Here is a 5,310-nt window from a genome sequence, read left to right as displayed (position 1 = left end):
CGTTATCGTGTTTTTCATCTTGTAACGAATTTCGCGCGTTACATTATAGAGTAGATCTTTTCGTGAATATGTTTACACGTCGTGTCATACGACCCGTTCAACGAACTTTCATTATTTATTTGAATAATTATAATTATACTACAAACTAATATGCTAAGCCATGTCATGTTTTTTACCACAAGTTTTCACCGAATGTGATATGATGGTCTGATGGTTAGACCTAAATTGATAAACATGCAACCACTCGTTCCGCTCAAGTACGAAGTACTTTTTTGACCTTTTTCCCAGCCAATTATTGTGTGTTTCTAAATTATTTTGGTGGCCACATCTCCCAATAATCCTTTTAACTTGTATTTTGTCTTAATCTCATGGCACGTTATCATACACACTTCGTTTCCCAATAACCATTTCTCTTATGTTCAACTCAATTCTTCGAATTGACGGATGCAGTGGAGCCTGTGATCCGTTTATTTCATTACTGACCTTTGAGCTAATGTTTTAGCCATTAGGCTCATTTATGTTTAATTATATGTTTCAGTAGGTGTAGTAATAACAATACCTTTCTGTGAATTGTGCAAATGATTCACCATTTATCATGGTAAAAATGTCAAACTCCTTTTTCAAAAGAGTCATTTTACTCTTTCTCATGTCAGGATTACCACTGTCTTTGTTCAGTAAAGCTTGCCAAATGGAATAACATGAACTATTGTGTTGTAGCAATTTCAACCTCTTCTTTCCTCTCAAGAATGTAGCTTTATCTTCCTCGGCAATTTGTGACAATCGGTAGTTGGTTCCATTCTCATTTTTGGTATGATATATTCTTCTTCAACAGCAATCCAAGTATCATAGTTCACGGCTTGAACATATGTCTCATATTTATCAGCCTAAGAAGAATAATCCTCCATCTTAAATAGCTTTGGAGGTTTATTTTATGTTCCCATCTCATCCTCCAAATTAAGGTACTGTGGCAGACTTGATGGTTGAGAAACAAATGCATGCATATCATCCATTGTGAAAATAGCAACTTGTATAAGTGTTTCTTGGCAGATAATAGTACTCAATGTATAAGTCTCCTTGCAACGTATAAGTATCCAATGTATAAGCTGCTAACGTATAAGTCCCTATCCTCGTATATGACTTATTGTGAACTTATACGGTGGATATGATATACGCTCCTAGAATCATATGCACCAAAGAACTTTTTGCAACTTTGAAGATGAAAACCATCATGTTTGAGTTTGAAATTTTGAAGGATTGATTTAGACTAGTTTGAAAACATCTTGTGAAAATTTGATAGAAATTTGATGGTGAAATATTCTAAAATGGTAGTAAAATGATGAAAACGAGATGAAACTTCCGTTTTCTAAGTAGATAACGAACCCAAATGCTCTAACACCACTTGAAAAAGTACGTGTTGATAACGTGTTGGATTGATATGATGATGTAAACAATATCTACTCTTCTACGTTAAGTGTGTAATACATAACGAAGTGAAAATACACAAGTAATCCTTTTAATCTTCTTATATTAAAATAATAGTTTAAGTACAAACAGATTTTGACAAAATCTTAGTACAAGTACTCTGGAATGATCACTTAGGTGCTGTTTGTTTTTCCTTAGAAGCACTTCTCCACCTCTTTTGTCTGCACTGAGAAGAGGGCGCGCAGACGTTGGGCTCTGCAGTGTGTTTGTTTTTTCGAAGATGTTTCATTAAAAAACGTCTGCGCGCCCTCTTCTCCCAGAAGTGTTGGGATTATTACTTCTAACCTCTTCTACCATTTTATTTCATCGATCATCATCTCCTCCTAACCCTAAACTCCTCTCCACTGCCCCATCCGGGAGCTCCACACGCCACGCCGGCTTCCTCCACACCGCCGGCTTCCTCCACACGCCACGCCGGCTTCATCCACGCCCCATCCGGCTTCCTCCACACCGCCGCTCCATTCACCACGCTGCCGCCGCTGCTCCGGGATCTGTTAATCTGTTAATCACACATTCACATTCGAATCTAGGGTTCATAATCATGATTGTGAGAACACCTTTACCGAAGAAACGACGGCCTGAAGCCACCGACAGCCCTAACTTCGATGGCCGTCTGCTCATCTTCAAGGACCTACCGGAGCCTGAACCTTCTCATCAACACTCCGATCAGATGCTTTGCACTTACCAATGCCGTCAGCTGGTAATTAATTATTAATTACTAATTACACCGTTCGATTCGTATTTATGGCGCTTTTATTATGTCATACTCCTGTTTCCGAATTAAGATAGAGATTTTAGAAATTAAACATAATAGTTTATAAATTTATACAAGATATGGAGTAGTTGTTTTTGTTTTGGTGTTTATTAGTAACCTAGGGCTTAATTTGTTCTCTTCCGCAGGGATTTGGATCGTTTTGCTAAGTACATCCATAGTAGAATTAGGTGAATGCTTGTTATAAGCTTTTTATATTGGTTGTCAGTTGTTAATTGCAAAGCTGAAATGGAATTTGTTTTTAGAATCCTAAACTGAAACTAATTTACTAATGGATAACTACTGTTTTTTGTGTTTACCTATTTTTTATTTATATTTCAGTTTATTTAAATTTCAGCTTATTTTAGCAGTCTGCAGATGTTAAAAAACAAACAGTCTTCTTGTTGCAGACTGCAGAGTTTTGGTCCACCTCTTCTGCTACAGATGTTGGCAGATGTGGTTTCGCAGTCTTCTGACATTTTACCTCTGAAAAACAAACAGCACCTTACTAACCAGTGCACAAGTCTAACTATTTATAAACATGATCCACATATTCGGCATATATGACTTATCCAGCGCATAACATATGCGTCGTATAAATACATATGCGTTGCACATTACTTATGTGCTATTAAACCTTACAAAACACATTCCGACTATTTGTAATACATACAAAACCCTGGCGATAGACATTTATGCTCTAATAAGAAGGCGCGAGTTGGACAGTAATAAACTTACCTACTCATCTTGGGTAAAAATCTTCAAGCTTCATGCCCAAGGTTACGAGGTTTCGCATCACATTGTTGGTACCCTGGCTTCGGCCAAAGATGATCTGAACTCCGCCAACCTAAAGCAACAATTTGTGACTCTCAAGCTTCGCCAAATGCCCTCATTTGAATCATACTGTCAACGCCTGTGGGAAATTGGGAATCAACTTAGTGATTTGGGCATTCCGGTTCCTAACAAACGAACGATTGGTTACTCAACTAGTTCGTGGGTTACCAAATGAGTATGATGCCACTGGACCTTTAATAAATCCCAATATTCCGACTTGGGTAGAAGCCTTTGATACATTGCAAAAAGAGTTAGTTACGAATCACGCATGACACCAAGTTAATTCAATTATCGTTGTTGTGGTTCATGATGAGCCCCTCCCAACCACCGACGCCGCTATCCTTCTAAAGGTGACTACAGTCGTGGTGGTTCCTAGACAAGTAAATACAAATCGGCGCACCTCCAATAAAGCCGGCCCGCCTTCAAATTACCCCAAGTCCAATCAGCAAAATTTTCACTCAAACCGAAATGCGCCACCGTACAATAACTCCTACGAACCACCTTGGCACTTCCCTGGTCATATTAAACAATTGGTCCAACTATTATAATTTACCCCCACCACCCTAAGACCATTCCTCACTCAACTGGGTTGGCCCCTTATCCATGGGTTGCACCTTACCCCATTCGGCCTACTCCACCGTTCACCACTCGGCCCATTGGAAATACAACCGCTACTCCGCGACCCAAGATCATATCGCATTATTCGATGCAATGGACCCCAGTGATCTATCTAACGCCTTTGCAGCACTGGGTACTAGGTAGGGATGAGTAATTTGGGTACATGTACCGATTGGTATTTTTACCGAACCGGTACGAGTACCGAAAATCGGTACCAAAGTTTTGAGTTTCAGGATCGGTACGGTACCCGTATTTCCCCAATTTTCGGATTCGAAAAGTAATTTTGAAAATTTTCAGATATTTCGGATATCCGATATTTTATTTTATTTTTAGTTATAAAGAGACATCAGGAACAACACAAGCATTCCCCTTTTGAAAACCCTAGTTCCATATCTTCTTCACACTCATCTCCTGAGCAAGTCACCGAAAACACCATCAATCCTCATCATGTCGGCGCTGCAACTCTCATCCCGCCACAACCCTCCGCATCTCGCTTTTTTAGTTCTAATTCGAGCAGGTGTTGAACCCTCAAGCGATTTGCAAGAGGATGAAGACCATCGGTTCTTTCTTTCCGACAATAATCGAAATCTCTTATTTTGTTTGTATACATCGATTCTTGCACTGGCTGATATTAGTTTAATGTTTCTCAGTTTTGATGTACCATAAATTAATTTGGTTAAGTGATCTTCAGTAACATTGGGATACCTGTAAAATCAATTAGATATACGGCTTCATAGCCTTGAATCTTGATATGTGACATTCATTTGAATATGTATTTTGTGATTTTTTTTTCATAATTCTAATAATTTGGTTTGGTTGGTGTATCAAGTTATTCATTGTTTTTTTAAGTTTTTTAATTCGGATACATGTTTCACTATTCAAACGAATATCCGAAACTTCATATACGGATTCAGAAGGTGAAATTCACTATCCGAAATGTTCGGATATCCAATTTTGAGCACTCCTACTGGGTACCAATAATAAGGAATGTCTCAAATCGACTTAGGGCCTAAAAGTGTTACCACAATTGGTACATGTTTTGTAAATATATCAAAGTTGTGGGTTATTTTTAGCGAAAGACTTTGGTTATATTAAAGTATTAATTTATTTGGGAAGATTCTCAGTTAATAAATACCCGAGTGTTTGATTTATAAATCATGTTTTACAATATTTTATTAATTTAAAACTAAGCCGTCTCTACCTTGCAAGCATCTAACTCCATGAATGGCTATAACTCCTTGCTACATGTGCTAATCTGTCTCCCTGAAATATGGGAAAAATACTTCAGCGATGTGCTAGTGAATCGTTGACTCTAAAAACATTTAATAAATATTTACTGTTATAATACAAATATAGTTTCCTTGACAAGCTTAGTGGAAATATTTCTACTTCTAGGATTTGTACCACTGTCCTACACACACAAAAGTATTCCCCTAGTCACGCAGCCCTTAACGGAGAACTAGTTATGACTGTTAGCCCGCGGCCACGTAGCCTTTGACTGTTTAGGCTAGACAGTTATGTATGGATCCAAACACATGTGTAATCGGTCTGAGTTGCTTTTATTTTCTAATTTGTATTATAACATTTTAGAGATCACGTAATCTCATGTAATCGTTGACTGACTC

The sequence above is a fragment of the Bidens hawaiensis genome, unplaced genomic scaffold (genome assembly GCF_021521415.1).
Source record: "Bidens hawaiensis isolate Kalapana, Puna unplaced genomic scaffold, B.hawaiensis_p1.1 tig00048993_1, whole genome shotgun sequence".
NCBI classification, from domain to species: domain Eukaryota; kingdom Viridiplantae; phylum Streptophyta; class Magnoliopsida; order Asterales; family Asteraceae; genus Bidens; species Bidens hawaiensis.
Note: the sequence above shows the minus strand (reverse complement) of the source record.